At 44.5% G+C, this 21,719-nt stretch overlaps 1 non-coding gene across 1 annotated transcript; it reads left to right on the top strand.

Moving 5' to 3' along the window:
• The first annotated feature begins 1,881 nt into the window (after positions 1-1,881).
• Positions 1,882-1,988, top strand: LOC129138895 (U6 spliceosomal RNA). The gene has a single exon (XR_008542137.1). It is a non-coding gene; the product is annotated as a U6 spliceosomal RNA (small nuclear RNA).
• The last annotated feature ends 19,731 nt before the right edge of the window (positions 1,989-21,719 follow it).

Below are 21,719 nucleotides of genomic sequence, written 5' to 3'. Positions count from 1 at the left end.
GAAAGAAAGAAAGAAAGAAAAGAAAGAGAAAGACGTGGAGATCTGGCCTGAAAGAAAGAAAGAAAGACGTGGAGACCTGGCCTGTAGAAATTTCCCCTGCTTCCTCAGGCAGCACCAGCAGAGACAAGTGGGAGCCTCAGAGGTACCAGATAGACCAAACAGACAAAAATAACACCACAAAGGCTCTGAAGACTAAACCGCCATTAGAAACACAGCAGAAAAACTAGGCCAAAACCTACATGATAAACCTAAATAGAGTGACTGCCTGCTAAAATAAGACTTAAATAGGACTCCGAGTCTCCTAACATAATAGACCAGGATGCACCTCAAAAAATTAAAAATAGGCCAGGCACAGTAGCTCACACCTGTAATCCCAGGACTTTGGGAGGCCAAGGAGGGAGTATCACTTGAGCCCAGGAGGTAGAGACCAGCCTGGGCAACATAGCAAGACCCTGTCTCTACAAAAAATACAAATATTAGCTGGGTGTGGTGGCACACGCCTGTAATCCCAGTTACTTGGGAGGCTGAGGCAAGAGGATCACTTGACCCCAAGAGGTGGAGGCTATAGTGAGCTGCGATTGATTGTGCCACTGCACTCCCGCCTGGGGGAGAGGGCAATATCCTATCTCACACACACACAAAAAATTTAAATAGAATTACCATATGATCCAGCAATCTCCCTACTAGATACATAACCAAAGGAAATTATATAATGAACCTGGAGGACAGTATGATAAGGAAATAAGCCAGGCACAGAAAGACAAATATCACATGGTCTCACTTATGTGTGGAATCTAAAAAAGTTGAACTCATAGAAGCAGAGAGTAGAATGGTGGTTACTAGGGGCTGGGGGTGAAGGGGGTTGGAGAGATGTTGGTGAAGGATACAATATTTCAGTTAGGAATAAGTGAGATCTATTGTACAACACAGTGACTATAGTTAAGAGTAATGTATTGTACTCTTTTTTTTTTTTAAATAGATACAGGGTCTCCCTGTGTCTTTGGAGTGTAGTGGCGTAATCTCGGCTCACTACAGCCTCGGTCTCCTGGGCTCAAGTGATCCTCCTGCCTCAGCTTCCTGAGTAGCTGGGAACACAGGTGTGCACCACCACGCCCAGCTAATTTTTTATTTGTAGAGACGAGTTCTTGCTATGTTGCCCAGCCTGGTCTCAAGCTCCTGGGCTCAAGTGATCTTTCTGCTTTGGCCTCCCAATGTGCTGGGATTACAGCCATGAGCCACCGTGTGCCTGGTGGTGTTGTATTCTTGAAAATTGCTGGTCGGGTGTGGTGGCTCACGCCTGTAATCCTAGCACTTTGGGAGGCCGAGGCGGGAGGACCACTTGAGCCCAGGACTTCAAGACCAGCCTGGACAACATGGAGAAACCCTGTCTCCACAAAAAATACAAAAATTAGCCGGGCATGGTGGCAGGTGCCTGTCGTCCCAGCTACTCAGGAGGATGAAGTGGGAGGATCACCTGAGCCCGGGAGGTCAAGGCTGAGATGAACCCAGATTGCACCACTGCACACCAGCTTGTGCAACAAAGTGAGACCCTGTCTCAAAATAAATAAATTAATTAATTAAATAAAATAAATTGCTAAGGGAATAGATTTCAAGTATTCTCACAAAAACATGATAAATATGTGAGGTAATGCATGTTAATTAGCTCAATTTAGCCATTCCACAGTGTATATATATTTCAAAACATTATGTTGTACTATAGATATATATATATATACACAATTTTTGGCCATTTTAAAATTTTAATTAAAAACAAATCGCCAGAATACAATAGAAAATTACACATTATACTAAGAACCAAGAAAATCACAACTTGAATACGAAAAGATAACCAACTCACGCCAACATCAAGATGACTCAGATGTGCTCACTTTGGCAGCACATACGCTAAAACTGGAATGATACAGAGAAGATTAGCATGGCCCCTGTGCAAGGATGACATGCAAATTAAAAAAAATTTTTTTTTGTTTAAAGATGACTCAGATGATGGAATTATCTGACAAGGGTTTTAAAGCAGCCATCATAAAAAGTTTCAGCAATCAACTACAAATTCTACAAATTCTCTTGGAACAAATAAGGAAACAGAAAAATCCCAGCAAATAAATAGAAATTATTAATACAAAAAAATGGAAATATAGAACTGAAAAGTGCAATAACAGAAATAAAAACCACGGCCGGGGGCAGTAGGTCACACCTGTAATCCCAGCATTGGGAGGCCAAGGTGGGGAGCCCAGGTGTTAGAGACTAGCCTGAGGAAAATGGTGAGACCCCATTTCTATTAACAACAACAAAATTTAAAAAAAAATTTTTTAAATCTCACTGGGGCCTGGTGTGGTGGCTCACACCTGTAATCCCAGCACTTTGGCAGGCCGAAGTGGGCAGATTACTTGAGGTCAGGAGTTCGAGACCAGCCTGGCCAACATGGTGAAACCCTGTCTCTACTAGAAATACAAAAACTAGCCAGGTGTGGCGGAACATGCCTGTAATTCCAGCTACTTGGGAGGCTGAGGCAGGAGAATCACTTGAACCTGGGAGGCAGAGGTTGCAGTGAGCCAAGACTGCACCATTACACTCCAGCTTGGGCAACAAGAATGAAAATCCGTCTCAAAAAAAAAAAATCTCACTGGATGGGCTCAATAGTAGAATGGAGAAGACAGAAGATAGAATCAGTTAACTTTTGAAGACAGATCAGTAAAATTCACCCAATATGAATAAAGGAGTGAAAACTGACAGAAAACATTGAACAGAGCTTCGAAAACCTATGAGACAACAACAAAAGACCCAGTGCATTCGTTCGTTTTCTTTTTCTTTTCTTTCTTTTCTTTTCTTTTTTTTTTTGAGACAGTGTTTCGTTCTTGTTGCCTAGACTGGAGTGCAATGGCGTGATCTCGGCTCACCGCAACCTCTGCCTCCCAGGTTCAAGTGATTCCCCTGCCTCAGCCTCCCAAGTAGCTGGGATTACAGGCATGCGCCATGATGCCTGGCTAATTTTGTATTTTTATTATTTATTTATTTATTTATATTTTTATTTATTTATTTATTTTTTGACTCTTGCTCTTTCACCCAGGCTGGAGTGCAGTGGCGTGATCTCGGCTCACTGCAAGCTCTGCCTCCCAGGTTCATGCCATTCTCCTGCCTCAGCCTCCTGAGTAGCTGGGACTACAGGCACCCACCACCATGCCCGGCTAATTTTTTTGTATTTTTAATTTTGTATTTTCAGTAGAGACATGGTTTCTCCATGTTGGTCAGGCTGGTGTCAAACTCCTGACCTCAGGTGATCCACCCGCCTTGGCCTCCCAAAGTGCTGGGATTAAAGGCATGAGTCACCACGCCCAGCCTTATTTTCACACTGCTGTAAAGAGCAACCTGAGACTAGGTAATTTATAAAGAAAAGAGGTGTAATTGACTCACAGTTCCAAATGACTGGGGAAGCCTCAGGAAACTTACAATTCAATCATGGTGGAAGGGGAAGGAGAAGCAAGGCACGTCTTACATGGTGGCAGGAGAGAGAGAGAGCACGCAAAGAGGGGAAGTGCTACACTTTTTAACCATCAGATCTTGTGAGAACTCACTCGTTATCAAGAGAACAGCATAGGGAAAATCTGCCCACGTGATCCAATCACCTCCCACTAGGTCCTTCCCCTGAAATGTGAGGATTACAATTCTACATGAAAATTGGATGAGGACACAGAGCCAAACCATATCACCCAGTATTCATACCATGGAAGTCCCACAACAAAAGAAAGGCAATGAGGCCAAAAGAGAATTTGAAGAAATAATGAATGAAATGTCCCAAATTTGGCAAAGGACACAAACCTACAAATCCAAGAAGCAGAGGGAATCTCAAAGAGGATAAACTCAAAGAAGTCCATGTCTAGATATATTATAATAAAACTTTTGCCGGGCATGGTGGCTCATGCCTGTAATCCCAGCACTTTGGGAGGCTGAGGTGGGCAGATCACCTGAGGTCGGGAGTTCAAGACCAGCCTGACCAATGTGGTGAAACCCTGTCTATACAAAAAATGCAAAATTATCCAGGTGTGGTGGTGCATGCCTGTAATCCCAGCTACTCGGGAGGCTGAGGCAGGAGAATCGATTGAACCTGGGAGGCGGAGGTTGCGGTGAGCCAAGATGACGCCACTGCACTCCAGCCTAGGCAACGAGAGCGAAACGCCATCTCAAAAAACAAAAACAAACAAACAAAAAAAAACTTTTGAAAGCTAAAGAAAATGAAAATAACATGAAAGCAGCCGGAGAGAAACAAGCATTACTCATAGCAGAACATCAATTTAAATGTCAGCATTCTTCCTTTCCTGAGCAGGAAAAAAAACGAAAAAAAAAGACAGGAGATTTCTCATCTGGAGGTCAGGAGGAAGTAGCATAACATTTTTCAAAGTGCTGGAAAGAAAAGAGCTGTCAACTACAAATTCTATATCTGGTGAAACTGTCAGGTAAAAAGGGAAATAAAGACATAGACAGGAAAACTTAATAATCTGTTGCTAGCAGGCCTACCCTTAACAACTGACTAAGGAAGTTCTTCAAAAAAAAAAAAAAGAAAAGAAAAGAAAAAGAAAATGAGAAAAGAAAGATTCAGCTAGGTGCAGTGGCTCACACCTGTAATCCCAGCACTTTGGGAGGCTGAGGCTGAAGGATTGCTTGAGGATAGGAGTTTGAGACTAGCCTGAGCAACATAGCAAGACCCCCATCTCTACAAAAAAATTCAAAATTAGCTAGGCATGGTGGTGCACTCCTGTAGTCTCAGTAACTCCAGAGGCTGAGGCAGGAGGACCACCTGGGCCCAGGAGTTCAAGGTTACAGAGAATTATAATGGCACCACTGCACTCCAGCCTGGACAACAGAGTGAGACCCTGTCTCAAAAAAAAAAAAAGAAAAAGAAAAAGAAACAAACAAACAAAGGAAAAGAAGAAAAATTCTTGGAGCATCAGGAAGGAAAAACGCTCAATGAAAAGAGCAGAAATATGAGTGCATAAAATAGACTCTCCTTTGCCTCATGAGTTTTATATACCATATTTGATGATTGAAACAAAAATTATAATACCATTTGATACTAAAGCAATGATATTTAAAAGTGGGTTAGGTAAAGAACCTAAATGAAAGTGAGGTTTCCACATTTCACAGAAAGTGAGAAATTATTAGTACCTATAGGTTTAAAATATGAGGCCAGGTGTGGTGGCTCACGCCTGTAATCCCAGCACTTTGGGAGGCTGAGGTGGGTGGAACACTTGAGCTCAGGAGTTCAAGACCACCTTGACCAACATGATGAAACCCCATCTCTACTAAAAATACAAAAATTAGCTGGGCGTGGTGGTGCATGCCTGTAATCCCAGCTACTCGGGAGGCTGAGGCAGGAGAATTGCTTGAACCCAGGAGGCGGAGGTAGCAGTGAGCCGAGATTGCACCACTGCACTCCAGCCTGGGAGACAGAGTGAGATTCTGTCTCAAAAAACAAAAAAAGAAAGAAAGAAACAAATATATATATATATATATATATATATATATATATATATATATATATATTCTGAATTCATACAAAACTCATACAGTAAATCTTAATCTCCAGAGCAATAGTATTAAGAGTTGGGCCTGTAGGAGGTGAATAGATTATAAAGGCTCTGCACTCATAAGTAGGATTTAGTGATGTGACCTTATAAAAGAGGCCTGAAGGAGCTTGTTGTCCCCTTCTGCCATGCGAGAAGACATAGAAGGCACCATCCATGAGGAATGAGTCCTCATTAGACACTGAATCTGCCGCCTCCTTGATCTTGGATTTCCCAGCCTCCAGAATTGTAAGCAGTACATTTCTGTTGTTTACAAATTACCCAGTCTATGATATTTTGAGAGAGCAGCCTAAACAAAGGAAGACAATAGGTGTTTCTTATTCAGGTACCATAAGGCCAACAGGTCAGTAGATAACTGACCTTGAAAAGATAGTTTGGCTGGTCACGGTGGCTCACACCTGTAATCACAGCACTTTGGGATGCCAAGGTGGGCAAATTGCTTGAGCCCAGGAGTTCAAGACCAGCCTGAGCAACATGGTGAAACCTCCACATCTACCAAAAAAAAAAAAAAAATACAAAAATTAGCCAGGCATGGTGGCATGCACCTATAGTCTCAGCTACTCAGGAAGCTGAGGTGGGAGGATCGCTTGAGCCCAGTAGGCGGAGGATGCAGTGAGCGGGAATTGCGCCACTGCACTCCAGCCTGGGAGACAGAGCCAGACCCTTAGAAAGAAGGAAAGAAGAAAGAAGGAAGGAAGGAAGGATGGAAGGAAGGAAGGAAGGATGGAAGGAAGGAAGGAAGGAAAGAAAGAAGGGAGGGAGGGAGGGAAAAAAGAAAGAGAGAGAGAGAAGGAAGGAAGGAAAGGAAGGAAGGAAAGAAAGAAAGAAAGAGAAAGAAAGGAAGGGAAAAAGAGAAAGAAGGAAAGAAAAAAGAAGGAAGAGTGGGGAGGGAAGGAAGGAAGGGAGGGAAGGGAGGGAAGGGAGGGAAGGAATCCTGGCTAACACGGTGAAACCCCATCTCTACTAAAAATACAAAAAATTAGCTGGGCATGGTGGCAGGCGCCTGTAATCCCAGATACTCAGGAGTCTGAGGCAGGATAATCGCTTGAACCCCAGAGGCAGAGGTGGCAGTGAGCCAAGATCACGCCATTGCACTCCAGCCTGGGCACAAGAACGAAACTCCATCTCCACAAAAAAAAAAAAAAAAAGAGAGAGAGACACCAGGCCAGGCACGGTGGCTCACGCCTGTGATCCCAGCACTTTGGGAGGCCAAGGCAGGTGGATCACTTGAGATCAGAAGTTCAAGACCAGCCTGGCCAACATGGTGAAACCCTGTCTCTACTAAAAAGTACAAAAAATTAGCTGGGCATGGTGGCACACACCTGTAATCCCTACTAGAGAGGCTGAGGCGGGAGAACTGCTTGAACCTGGGAGGCACAAGTTGTAGTAAGCTGAGATCATGTCACTGCACTCCAGCCGGGGCAATAGAGTGAGACCCTGCCTCAAAAAAAAAAAAAGAAAGAAAAAAGGCCAGGCATGGTGGCTCACGCCTGTAATCCCAGCACTTTGGGAGGCCGAGGCGGGTGGATCGCAAGGTCAGGAGTTCAACAATAACCTGGCAAACATGGTGAAACCTCATCTCTACTAAAAATACAAAAAATCAGCCAGACGTAGTGTCACATGCCTGTAATCCTAGCTACTCAGGAGGCTGAAGCAGGAGAATTGCTTGAACCCGGGAGGTGGAGGTTGCAGCGAGCCGAGATCGCACCACTGCACTCCAGCTGGGGCAACAGTGCGAGACTCTGTTTCAAAAAAAAAAAAAAAAAGACACCATAACATGCATCTCCATCTCTCTGTCTCTGGCAATGCAGGGTAAGAAGGTTTAGGATTAGCTTGTTTGAATAATTTCAGCATATGGGGCATAGAGACAGTTTCTAGTTGCCTGCCCCTGGCATGGTTAGGACAGGGGGATAGTGGCCAAGAATGTGACAGCCCCATAGAAGAGATGGTTGGGGTTACGGACTCTGGATTGGCTGGTTTGCATTTGAAAGGTACACCCAGGGACAAGTTGCCTGCTATCTCTAGGAATTGGTGAAGCCTGGAAGGGACAGCCCCTCCATAGTCAGCAAAGCTCCAGATGGTAAAGGATCAGAAAACAGAAAGTAAAAGACACGGTTAATAGCAGGAAGATTACCACTATTAAAAAAAAAAAAAAAAGACACCGTTACTGACACAGTAGACTGAGCTGGGAGTGGTGGCTCACTCCTGTAAACCTTGCATTTTGGGAGGCTGAGATGGGTGGATTGCCTGAGGTCAGGAGTTCGAGACCAGCCTGGCCAACATAATGAAACCCTGTCTCTACTAAAAATACAAAAAATTAGCTGGGCGTGGTGGTGGGCACCTGTAATCCCAGCTACTAGGGAGGCTGAGGCAGGAGAATCACTTAAACCCGAGGAGGCGGAGGTTGCATGAGCCGAGATCGCTCCACTGCACTCCAGCCTGGGCAACAAGAGCAAAACTCCTTCTAAAAAAAAAAAAAAAACACAGTAGACTGTGACAAGAGACTAAGAGACACATGCGTATTTTAATACCCAGAACAATCACTATGAAAACTATGCAAGGAAGAAGATACACTCGAAAACATTAAATAAATCAAAATAGAATTCTAAAAAGTATTCAAGTAACCCACAGTAAGACAAGAAAAACAAAGGACCAAGAACCAAAGAAAACAAACAGAAAACAAATAATAAAATGAAAAACACAAGTGTTAACATAGCAATAACTGCCTCAAATGTAAATGGTCTAAACACGCCAATTCAAAGACAGACATTTAGCCGGGCTGGGTGGCTCATACCTGTAATCTCAGCACTTTGGGAGGCTGAGGCAAGAGGATTGCTTGTGTCCAGGAGTTCAAGACCAGCCCAGATAACATAGCCAGACCTCATCTCTACAAAAAAATCAAAAAATTAGCCGGGTGTGGTGGTGCATACCTGTGGTCCCAGCTACTCAGGTGGCTGAGGTGGGAGGATCATTTGAGCCCAGGAGGTCGAAGCAGCAGTGAGCCATAATCACATCACGGCACTCCAGCCTGGGCAACAGAGCAAGACCTTGCCTCAAAAAAGAAAAAAAAAAAAAAAAGCTATACCATGCAAATATTAATGAAAAATAATGAAGTGGCTTTATTAAAACCTGATAAGGTAGACTTCAGAGAAAAGAAAATTACTAGAGAAAAAGAGAAATATTGCATAATGATAGAAGTACCAATCAATCCACCAGCAAATCATAAATATCCTAATTATTTATGCACTAAACAACAGAGCCTCAAAATACATTAAGCAAAAAATGATAGAGCTAAAAGGAGAAATTCTTATATCCACAATTATAGTTGGAAACATCAATACCCACTGCTCCCCATCTTATACAACTACTAGACATAAATCAGCAAGGTTATAGAAGATGTTCAAAACACAATCAGGTTGAGCTCATGCCTGTAATCCCAGCACTTTTGGAGGCCAAGGTGGGAGGATCCCTTGAGGTCAGGAGTTTGACCATCCTGGTCAACATAGTAAGACCCTGTCTCTACAGAAAAATTAAAAAATTAGCTGGGTGTGGTGGTGCACACCTGTAGTCCCAGCTACTCAGGAGGCTGAGGTGGGAGGATCACTTGAGTCTGGGAGGTCGAGGCTGCAGCAAGCCAGATTTCGCCACTGCACTCCAGCCTGGGCGACAAAGTGAGACCCTGACTCAAATTTAAAAAAAAGCATAAATAAACTGGTAATTCAAAAAGTTCGCTCATGCCTGTAATCCCAGCACTTTGGGAGGCCAACATGAGCAGATCACCTGAGGTCAGGAGTTCAAGACCAGCCTGACCAACATGGTGAAACCCCGTCTCTACTAAAAATACAAAAATTAGCTGGGCATGGTGGCGGGCACCTGTAATCTCAGCTACTTGGAAGGCTGAGGCAGAAGAATCATTTGAACCTGGGAGGCGGAGGTTGCAGTGAGCCGAGATTGCGCCACTGCACTCCAGCCTGGGCGACTGAGTAAGACTCTGTCTCAAAAAAAAAAGAAGTTCAATAACATTTATAATCCTCTAGGAAGACTGACAAATATTAAAAGACACAAATCACAAATATCAGAAATAAAATAGGGCTTATCATTGCTGATTCTGAAGACATTACAAAGATAATAAGGGAATAATACTACAAAACACGTTCTGCTCATAAACTTGATGACTTAGACAAAATGGACCAATTCCTCAGATATCCCAAACTACCAAAACTTAACTAAGATGAAGTAAATAATCTGAATGACCATTAAATAAATTTAAATGAATTTATAATTTAAAAGCTCAAGGAAATGAAATCTCCAAATCTAGATGGTTTCACTGGAGGTTTCTACCAAACATTTAAAGAAGAATTAACAGCACTTTTACGTAATCGCTTATAGAAAACAGAAGAGAACATTTCTCAACACTTTTTATGACATTAGAATTACCCCGAGACAAAAACAGGCAATGCCAACTTTTTTTTTTTTTTTGAGATGGAGTTGCGCTCTGTCGCCCAGGCTGGAGTGCAATGGCAAGATCTTGGCTCATTGCAACCTCCGCCTCCCCAGTTCAAGCAATTCTCCTGCCTCAGCCTTCCGAGTAACTGGGACTACAGGTACCTGCCACCACACCCGGCTAATTTTTGTATTTTTAGCAGAGACGGGGTTTCACCATGTTGGTCAGGCTGGTCTCAAGCTCCTGACCTTGTGATCCGCCTGCCTCGGCCTCCCAAAGTGCTGGGATTACAGGCATGAGCCACTGCACTCAGCCAATGCCAACATTAAACAATAAATCTGGCCGGGAGCGGTGACTCACACCTGTAATCCCGGTAGTTTGGGAGGCTGAGGTGGGCAGATCACCTGAGGTCGGGAGTTCGAGACCAGCCTGACCAACATGGTGAAACCCCGTCTCTACTAAAAATACAAAAATTAGTTGGGCGTGGTGGTGCACACCTGTAATCCCAGCTACTCGGGAGGCTGAGGCAGGAGAATCACTTCAAACCCGGGAGGTGGACATTGCAGTGAGCCGAGATCGCGCCACTGCACTCCAGCCCGGGTGATAGAGTGAGACTTCATCTCAAAAAAGAAAAAAAGAAAGAAAGAAAGAAAGAGAGAGAGAGAGACAGAAAGAAAGAAAGAAAGAAAAGAAAGAAAGAAAGAAAGAAAGAAAGAAAGAAAGAAAGAAAGAAAGAAATCTGCAAACCAATATCCTTTATGAACCTAGACACAAAAATCCTCAACAAAATATTAGCAAACCAAATACAACAATGTATTAAAAGAGCTATAAACCATGACCAAGTGAGATTAATTCAAGATATGCAATATTGGTTTAATATTGCATATTGGTTCAATATTGACAATCAATCAATATCATCCACCATATTAACAACCTAAGAAGAAAAATTATACAATCACATTAGTAGATGTAGAGAAGACATCTGAAAAAATCCAACACAAATTCTTGTTTTTTAAAAAATAGTCTCAGCAGCTGGGCGCAGTGGCTCATGCCTGTAATCCCAGCACTTTGTAAGGCCAAAGTGGGTGGATCACCTGAGGTCAGGAGTTCGAGACCAGCCTGACCAATGTGGTGAAACCCCGTCTCTACTAAAAATACAAAAATTAGCCAGGTGTGGTGGTGGGCACCTGTAGTCCCAGCTACTCAGGAGGCTGAGACAGGAGAATTGCTCAAACCCAGGAGGCGGAGGTTGCAGTGAGCTGAGATTGAGCCACTGCACTCCAGTCTGGGTGACAGAGCGAGACTCCATCTCAAAAAAAAAAAAAAAAAGTCTCAGCAAGTTAGAAATAGAGGAGAATGCCCTCAACTTGATAAAGAGCATCTACAAAAAACCTACAGCTAACATCACATTATTGGTGAAAGACTGAATTATTCCCCCTAAGATAGGGAGCAAGAATATCTTCTCTCACCATTCTTTTTCTTTTCTTCTTTTTTTTTTTTTTATTTTTATTATTTATTTATTATTATTTTTTGACAGGATCTCACTCTGTCACCTAGGCTGGAATGCAGTGGCGAGATTATAGTTCGCTGCAGTCTTGACCTCTCAAGCTCAAGCGATCCTCCCACCTCAGCCTTCCCAAGTAGCTGGGGCCACAGGTGTGTGCCACCATGCCCAGCTGATTTTTGTGTTTTTTGTAGGGACAGGGTTTCACCATATTGCCCAGGCTGGTCTCCAACTCCTGGACTCAAGTGATCCTCCTCCTTGGCCTCCCAAAGTGCTGGGATTACAGGCATGAGCCATCACACCCGGCCTTCTCTCACCATTCTTATTCAACATAGTACTAAAAGTTCTAGTCACCATAACACAAGGAAGGGAATACAAGCATACCAATTGTAAAGGGAAAAATAAAACTGTCCCTATTTGTAAATGATATGATTATCTATGTAAAATATCCCAAGAAATCTACAGAAAAAAAAAAGCCAACTAGAATTCATCAGGGAGCTCAGTGAGATTGCTGAATACAAAATCAACAAGCAAAAACAAGAAAGAGCTGGGTGTGGTGGCTTGCACCTGTAATCCTGGCTATTCCAGAGGCTAAGGCAGGAGGCTTGCTTGAGGCCAGGAGTTTGAGACCAGCCTGGGCAACATAGCAAGACCCCATCTTTACCGAAACAGAGTTGGCCAAGGATGGTGGCATGCATCTGTCGTCCCAGCTACGTGGGAGGGTCCCTTGAGCCCAGGAGTTCAAAGTTGCAGTAAGCTATGACTGTGTCACTGTACTCCAGCCTGGGTAACAGAGGGAGACCCCATCTCTAAAAAAAAAAAAAGATCAACAAGCAAAACAATCACACTGTATACTAACAATAAACATATAGAAACTGACATTTAAAATACAATACAACTTACAATTAGTCCTAAGAAAAGGAAATATGTGGGTGCACACCTAACAAAACTTACACAGGATCTATATGATGAAATTACGAAATCCTGATAAAATAAAAAAAGACTAAATAAATGGAGAGGCATGCTGTGTTCATGGATTGGAAAGCTCAACACAGTAAATATGCCCATTTTCAGGCTGGGCATGGTGGCTCACGCCTGTAATCCCAGCACTTTGGGAGGCCAAGGTGGCTGGAACTCCTGAGCTCAGGAGTTCAAGACCAGCCTGGAAAACATGGCAAAACCCCATCTCTACCAAAAAAAAAAAATTAGCTGGGCATGGTGGCACATGCCTGTAGTCCCAGCTACTCAGAGGCTGAGGTGGGATGATTACTTGAGCCTGGGAGGTGGAGGCAGTGAATCGAGATTGCCCCACTACACTCCAACCCAGGTGACAGAGTGAGACCCCATCTCAAAAAAAAAAAATGCCCATTTTCCCCAAAATTGGTACCTAAGTTTAATGCAATTCCTATCAAAATCCCAACAAAGATTTTTCACAGACATAGACAATAATTGTTTCAAATTAATACAGAATGACAAAGGAACTAGAATAGCTAAGGCAATTTTAAGACAGAAGAACAAAGTAGAAGGAATCATTCTATTCAGTATTAAAGCTTACGATATAGCCACATTAATCATGACAGTGCGGTATTGGTGGAGGAATTGGCACATGAATCAATGAAACAGAATAGAAAACCCAGAAGAAGCCCCACACAAGTATGGTTACACAAGCAATATAATGGAGAAGGATAGACTTTTCAACAACTGGTGCTGGAGCAAGTGGAGATCCATAGGGAAAAACTGAGCCTCAAACTCAGTCACATCTTACACGAAAGTTAGTGCAAAATGTAAAACTATAAAACTTGTAGGAAAAAGGCATAGGAAAAAATTTTTTGGAATTTTGAGATGGGCAGAGTTCTTGGTTTTTGTTTTGAGATGGAGTTTTGCTATTGTCACCCAGGCTGGAGTGCAGTGGTGCGATCTTGGCTCACTGCAACCTCCGCCTCCCAGGTTCAAGCGATTCTCCTGCCTCAGCCTCCCGAGTAGCTGGGACTACAGGCGTACAACAGCCCGCCCAGCTAATTTTTGTATTTTTAATAGAGACGAGGTTTCACCATGTTGGCCCGGCTGGTCTCGAACTCCTGATCTCAAGTGATCTGCCCGCCTCGGCCTCCCAAAGTGTTGGGATTACAGGCGTGAGCCACCGCACCCAGCGGAGATGGGCAGAGTTCTTTTTTTTTTTTTTTTTTTGAGACGGAGTCTTGCTCTGTCGCCAGGCTGGAGTGCAGTGGCACGATCTCGGCTCGCTGCAACCTCCGCCTCCTGGGTTCAAGCGATTCTCCTGCCTCAGCCTCCCGAGTAGCTAGGACTACAGACACACGCCACCACGCCCAGCTAATTTTTTCTATTTTTAGTAGAGACGGTGTTTCACCATGTTGGCCAGGATGGTCTTGATCTCTTGACCTCATGATCCACCCGCCTCAGCTTCCCAAAGTGCTGGGATTACAGGCATGAGCCACTGCGCCCGGCCCAGAGTTCTTAAACTTGACACCAAAAGCATGATCTATTAAAGGAAAACTTGATCAACTGTCCCTCATCAAAAATGTAAAACTTTTATTCTATAAAATCTCATGTGAAGATGGAAGGTGAAAAGACAAGTTACAGACCGGGAGAAAATATTGGCAAACTATACATCTTACAAAGTCATTACAAAGATAATAAGGAAATAATGCTATAAAACCCGTTAGGCTCATAAACGTGTTTTGAGATATATACTTTGTGAGATATATTGCATAGATCTAATCACAGATATAGACATACAAATTTTAAAATGCCTATCATTTACCTGAACAAACTGTATTGGCAAACTATATATCTCACAAAGGACCACTTTCCAGAATATTTAAGGAGCTCTCAAAACTCAGTCGGATAAAAACAAATAATCCAATTGGAAAATGGCCAAAAGACATGAAGAGATATTTCACTAAAGAGGGTATACAGGTGGCAAATAAGTACATGAAAAGATGTTCAACATCACTGGCCATTAGTGAAATACAAATTTTGACTACAATGAGATATCGGTATACATATACCGAAGCACCTGAAATAAAATATAGTGACACCAAATGGTGGCTAGGATATGGAGAAACTTGATCATTCTTAGATTGCTAGTGCTAATGCAGAAAGGTACAACCGCCCTGGAAAATGGTTTGGTAAGTTTCTTATAAAATTAAACATACAATGTAGCAGTTGCATTCTTGGGCATTTATCCTAGAGAAATGAAAATTGGCCAGGCGAGGTGGGTCATGCCTGTAATCCCAGCACTTTGGGAGGTTGAAGCAGGCAGATCACTTGAGCCCAGGAGTTCAAGACCAGCCTGGGCAGCACGTGAAACCCCGCCTCTACAAAAAAACTAAAAAATTAGCCAGGCATCGTGGCACGTGCCTGTGGTCCCAGCTACTCAGGAGGCTGAGGTGGGAGGATTGCTTGAGCCCAGGAGGTCAAGGATGCAGTAAGCCATGATGGAGCCACTCCTGTCACTCACTGCCCCAACGCTGCATACCTAACCCCAGAGAGTCCATCACTCAGCCTACAGGATGCCAGAACCCCCAGCACTCAGGCCACAGACTTCCCCATCATTGTATTCATAGACTATATCATTACTTACCAAACAGACCCCACCACTCACCCCACAAACCCCCTTCAGGTCTCTCAGAGTCATAAGGACTTTCCTTATTTCTGGTACCTCAGTGTTAACGTGGCTTTGTCAGTGGGTGGCTTCTAGGTGATGGGTGCCATCTCAGGTGGTTTCCATTTGGTACAAGAGAAGCACTCCCTCTGCCAACATGGTCAGGGGTAATCTGTTATACAGCAATACATGAGTAGGATACACACACACACCACATACACACACACACACACACACACTACACATACATATATATAAGGAAATGCAATCACAGATGCAGAAGGATATAAGGTCAATACTACATGTAACCAGGCAGTGGTTCATACTTGTAATCCCACCACTTTGGGAGGCTGAGGTGGGCAGGTTGCTTGAGCCCAGTAGTTCCAGACCAGCCTGGACAATATAGGGAGAACCCTGTCTCTACAAAAAATACAAAAACTAGTTGAGCTGGTACTCAGGAGGCTGAGGTGGGAGGATTGCTTGAGCTGGGGAGGTGAAGGCTGTAATGAGCCGAAATTGCGCCACTACACTCCAGCCTGGGTGACACAATGGGACCCTATCTCAAAAATAAATAAGAAGGGCCAGGCGCAGTGGCTCACGCCTGTAATCTCAGCACTTTGGGAGGCTGAGGCAGGTGGATCACCTGAGGGCCAGGAGTTCGAGACCAGCCTGACCAACATGGTGAAACCCCGTCTCTACTAAAAATACAAAAATAGGGCCGGGCGCAGTGGCTCAAGCCTGTAATCCCAGCACTTTGGGAGGTCGAGACAGGCGAATCACGAGGTCAGGAATTTGAGACCAGCCTGGCCAACATGGTGAAACCCCGTCTCTACTAAAAATACAAAAAATTAGCCAGACGCGGTGGCAGGCGCCTGTAATCCCAGCTACCTGGGAGGCTGAAGCAGGAGAATCGCTTGAACCCGGGAGGCAGAGGTTGCAGTGAGCCGAGATCGCGCCACTGCACTCCAGCCCGGGTGACAGAGTGAGACTCTGTCTAAAAAAATAAAATAAAATAAAATAAAATTAGCCAGGCATGGTGGTGCATGCCTGTAATCCCAGCTACTTGGGAGGCTGAGGCAGGAGAATTGCTTGAACCCAGGAGGAAGAGGTTGCAGTAAGCTGAGATCACACCATTGCACTTCAGCCTTTTAAAAAGTTCTTATTATGGAAACTTAAAGCACATGAACCAAAGGTAATAAAAAGTATAACGAACTGGCTTGTAACTGTTACAAGTTTCAATAATTTTTATGAAAATGATCTTAAAATCCAACATATATCACGTATGTGTATAGACTTTTTATATCTCTATAATTGACTTTATGTGTTTTTAGAGTTTTATGTCTTTGAGTTCTCCAGACGTCACATTGTGAGACACAGTTCCAACACTCCAACCTCTGTCTACCCAACTCCATGCCCAACTCCACGCCCAACCCCACCCCACCCCACCCCTGGCTGCCACCTGCACTGCCCCCACACCTGAGCCCCACTTGCTGGAGAAGCTGCGCCTTGGGAGGCGTCACTGCGGACAGACGGACAGCCCCCAAGCACCCGAAGGAGCAAGATCCTCAAGGCCACCAAGGCCATATTGGCTGTGGACAAACTGAGACTTCACAGCTGCTAAGGAGGATGCGAAAGGCAGCAATTATATAAGCCAGGAGTGAGAGACAGGGCCAGATGTAAGGCAGAAGTGGTCTTTGGACAGCGAATCACCTAGACACTGGCTTGTGTCAGGAATGACGACTTCGCTCAGGTATAGGGGCAGGGGAAAGCCAAGTTGTGTCTATCTATGGGGTCACTAATAGAGAGTCTGCGGGGTGAGGAATGATGGGCGACTGGGGTGAGTGAGTGGGTGTGTGTCAGTTCCGTGTTTTGAAAAGCTTATTTCCTGAATTATTTTCCTGCGTTATATTACAAATGATATGTTGAGATATGGCTTTCTTTTCTTTTCCTTTATTTATTTAGGTGAGACAGGGTCTCGCTCTGTCGCCCAGGCTGCAATGCAGTGATGTAATCTCAGCTCACTGCAACTTCTGCCTCCCGGGTTCAAGCAATTCTCCTGCCTCAGGAGAACCATTTTTAAAATTTTTTAATTTTAATTTTTTTTTTGAGACGAAGTATTACTCTTGTTGCCCAGGCTGAAGTGCAGTGGCACGATCTCGGCTCACTGCAACCTCTGCCTCCCGGGTTCAAGCAATTCTCCTGCCTCAGCCTCCTGAGTAGCTGGGATTACAGGCACCTGCCACCACACACACTCAGCTAATTTTTTGTATTTTTAGTAGAGATGGAGTTTCATCATGTTGGCCAGGTTGGTCTCGAACTCCTGATCTCAGGTGATCCACCCTCCTCGGCCTCCCAAAGTACAGGGATTACAGGAGTGAGCCACAGCGCCTGGCCTTTTTTTTTTTTTTTTTAGACGTAGTCTCACTTTGTCGCCCAGGCTGGAGTGCAGTGGCACAATCTCAGCTCACTGCAACCTCCCCCTCCTGGGTTCAAGCGATTCCATGTTTCAGCCTCCCATGTAGCTGGAACCACAGGCACACCACCATGGCCAGCTAATTTTTTTTTCATTTTTTGTACTTTTAGTAGAGACAGGTTTTGCCATGTTGGCAGGGCTGGTCTTGAACTCCTGGCCTCAAGTGATCCACCCACCTTGGCCTCTCAAAGTGCTGAGATTACAGGCATGAGCCACTGCACCCAGCCTCTTCGAAAAAATTTTTAAAATTAGCTGGGCTTGGTGTCAAGCACCTGTAGTCCCAGCTGCTCACCAGGCTGAGGTGGGAGGATTGCTTGAACCCAGGATGTTGAGGCCACAGTGAACCATCATTGCACCACTGCTCTCCAGCCTGGAGACAGAGCTAGACCCTGTCTCAAAAAAACATTAAAAAATAAAATTTGGCCGGGAGCGGTGGCTCACGCCTGTAATCCCAGCACTTTGGGAGGCTGAGGGGGGCGGATCACCAAGTCAGTAGTTCGAGACCAGTCTGGCCAACATAGTGAAACCCTGCCTCTACTAAAAATACAAAAAATTAGCTGGGTGTGGTGATGTGCACCTGTAATCCCAACTACTCGGGAGGCTGAGGCAGGAGAATTGCTTGAACCCGGGAGGCGGAGGTTGCAGTGAACTGAGATTGCACCATTGCATTCCAGCCCGGGTGACAGTGGGAGACTCTGTCTCAAAAACAAACAAACAAAAAGCAATAATAATAATAATAAGTACAATTCAACTACTATTCCTACTGTATTAATACCTTTTTTTTTCTCCTGACCTCAGGTGATCCGCCCGCCTTGGCCTCCCAAGGTACAGGCGTGAGCCACCGCATCTGGCCCTTCTCTTGTACTCCTTACTACCTGTATTTGTTCAAATTAATTCACTAATGACTTATCCATATTTATTGTCCAAAGGAAAATTATTTGAAATTATATATTTGGGCTATTGCTTTTTCAATTTTATAATTTAATCTCTTCTTTTATCTATTTATTCCTTCTGCTTCTTTTTTTTTTTTTCGACAAGGAGTCTCACTTTGTCGCCTAGGCTGGAGTGCAGTGGCTCGATCTCGGCTCACTACAAACTCCACCTCCTGGGTTTGAAGTGATTCCCCTGCCTCAGCTTCCTGAGTAGCTGGGATTACAGGCATGCACCACCACGCCCGGCTAACTTTTGTATTTTTAGTAGAGACGGGGTTTCACCAAGTTGGCCAGGCTCGTCTTGAACTCCTGACCTCAGGTGATCTGCCCGCCTCGGCCTGCCAAAGTGCTGGGATTACAGGCGTGAGCCATCGCGCCCCGTCCCCTCTTCCTTCTTGAATTGGATAGTCAATTCATTCATCATCACTTTTTTCTTGTTAAGGTAAGTTTTTGAGGCAATGATTTTTCTTGTTTCAATTTAGCTGTATCTTACAGATTCCACTAGGTAGTTTTTGTTTGTTTTTGTTTTTAAATTAGAGGCAGAGTCTCACTCAGTTGCCTAGGCTGAAGTGCAGTGGCTGGATTATAGCTCACTGCAGCCTCTACCTCCCAGTCTCAGGCCTTCCTCCCACCTCACCCTCCTCAGTAGCTAGGACTACAGGCATGCACCACCACGCCCAGCTAATTTTTAAATATTTTGTAGAGACAGGGTCTTGCTATCAATATAGCAAGCGTATAAAGTGGCATAGCTGGTCTCAAACTGTTGGCCTCAAGCAATCCTCCCACCTCAGCCTCTCAAAGTACTGGGATTACAGGCTTGAGCCATCAAGCCTAGCCTTTCTTTTTTAGTTTAAAAAAATAAAAAGTGCCAGGTGTGGTGGCTCATGCTTGTAATCCCAGCACTTTGAGAGACCAAGGTGGGAGGATCACTTAAGGTCAAGAGTTCGAGACCAGCCTAGGCAACATGGTGAAACCCAGTCTCTACCAAAAATACAAAACTTAGGCAGGCGAGGTGGCACACGCCTGTAGTACCAGCTGCTGGGGAGGCTGAGACACGAGAATCGCTTGAACCCAGGAGGCAGAAGCTGCAGTGAGCTGAGATAGTGCTACTGCACTCCAGCCTGGGCAACAGAGCGAGATCCTGTCTCAAAAACAAAGCAAAACAAAAAGCAAAAACAAAAAAACAGGCCTGGCGCAGTGGCTCATTCCTGTAATCCCAGCACTTTGGGAGGCCAAGGTAGGTGGATCACCTGAGGTCAGGAGTTCAAGACCAGCCTGGCCAACACGGCAAAACCCCATCTCTACTAAAAATACAAAAATTAGTCCGGTGTGGTGGTACATGCCTGTAATCCCAGCTACTCGGGAGGCTGAGGCAGGAAAATTGCTTGAACCCAGGAAGCAGAGGTTGCAATGAGCCGAGATCGTGCCATTGCACTCCAGCCTGGGCAACAAGAATGAAACTCTGTCTCAAAAAAAAAAAAAAAAAATTGTGCAGATAACCTTGGTTGATGTTTTAAACAATATATTGCTTTGAAAAAATCCCAAGCTTACAGAAAAGTCACAGGTATAGTACACATAACTTTTCTTTTTGAACTACTTAAAATTAAAGTGCTTGGTCACATACTTGGGTTAGAAAAAAAAAATTAAAGGCCGTGCATGGTGGCTCACGCCTGTAATGCCAGCACTTTGGGAGGCCAAGGGCGGGGAGGGGTGGATCACGAGGTCAGGAGTTCAAGACCAGCCTGGCCAATATAGTGAAACCCCATCTCTACTAAAAATAACAAAAAATTAGCTGGGAGTGGTGGCGGGCGCCTGTAATCCCAGCTACTCGGGAGGCTGAGGCAGGAAAATCGCTTGAACCCGGGAGGCAGAGGTTGCAGTGAGCCAAGATCGTGTCATTGCCCTCCAGCCCAGGCAACGGTGCAAGACTCCATCTCAAAAAAAAAAAAAAAAAAAAAAAATTAAGTTGCTAACCTGATGCCTCATCAGCCCTGAATGCTTTAATGTGTATTTCCTACAAATGAGAACGTGCTCTTATATAACCAAAATACAGCCATCAAAATCAGGAAATGATGTAATATGTTGCTACCATCTAATCCTCAAACTCCATTCAAGTTTTACCACTTGTCTCAATAATATCCTTTCTAGTCGGGCACAGTGGCTCATGCCTGTCATTCTAGCACTTTAGGTGGCTGAGGTGGACAGATTGCTTGAGCCCAGGAGTTCCAGACCAGCTTGGGCAACATAGGGAGTCCCTGGCTCTACAAAATATATAAAAACTAGCTGAGCCTGTTGGTGTGAGCCTGCAGTCCCCGCTACTCAGGAGGCTGAGGTGGGAGGACCGCTTGAACCCAAGAGGTCAAGGCTGCAGTGAGCAGTGATTGTGCGACTGCACTCCAGCCTGGGCAACCGACGGAGAACCTGTCTTGGAAAAAAAAAAAAGTGAAGGCCAGGCCTGGTGGCTCACGCCTGTAATCCCAGCACTTTGAAAGGCTGAGGTGGGTGGATCCCCTGAGGTCAGGGGTTTGAGACCAGCCTGGGCAACATGGGGAAACCCTGTCTCTACTAAAAATACAAAACTTAGCCGGTTGTGGTGGTACACCCCTGTAATCCCAGCTACTTGGGAGGCTGAGGCACACGAATCACTTGAACCCAGGAAGGGGAGGTTGCAGTGAGCCCAGATCATGCCACTGTACTCCTGCCTGGGCGACAGAGCGAGACCTCGTTTCAAAATAATAATAATAATAATAATAATGTTATTATTATTATGATAAATTCACATGCAGTGGTAACAAAAATTATATAGGGAGGACCCATGCACTCTTCACTCAATTCCCCAAATGGTAACATCCGGCATAACTATAGTACCATGTCAAAACCAGGATATTAACATTGGTGCAATCCAGAGCGTATTCAGATTTCACCAGTTTTGTGTGCACTTATGTGTGTGAGTTTAATTCCATTCAGTTATTTCACATGTAACCACTACCACATTCAAGACAGAGAAGGCTTCCATCCCCACAAAGCTCTCTTGTGCTACCCCTTTATAAATGGAACAGACACCTACCTTCTCCACCACCCTAATCCCTCGCAGCACCTAATCTCTATTTTCTTATTTCAAGGTTATTGTATAAAAGAAATCAT

The sequence above is a fragment of the Pan troglodytes genome, chromosome X (genome assembly GCF_028858775.2).
Source record: "Pan troglodytes isolate AG18354 chromosome X, NHGRI_mPanTro3-v2.0_pri, whole genome shotgun sequence".
In the NCBI taxonomy this organism is placed as follows: domain Eukaryota; kingdom Metazoa; phylum Chordata; class Mammalia; order Primates; family Hominidae; genus Pan; species Pan troglodytes.
The sequence above is the reverse complement of the archived record's forward strand: the minus strand, read 5'-3'. Positions and strand labels throughout refer to the sequence as shown.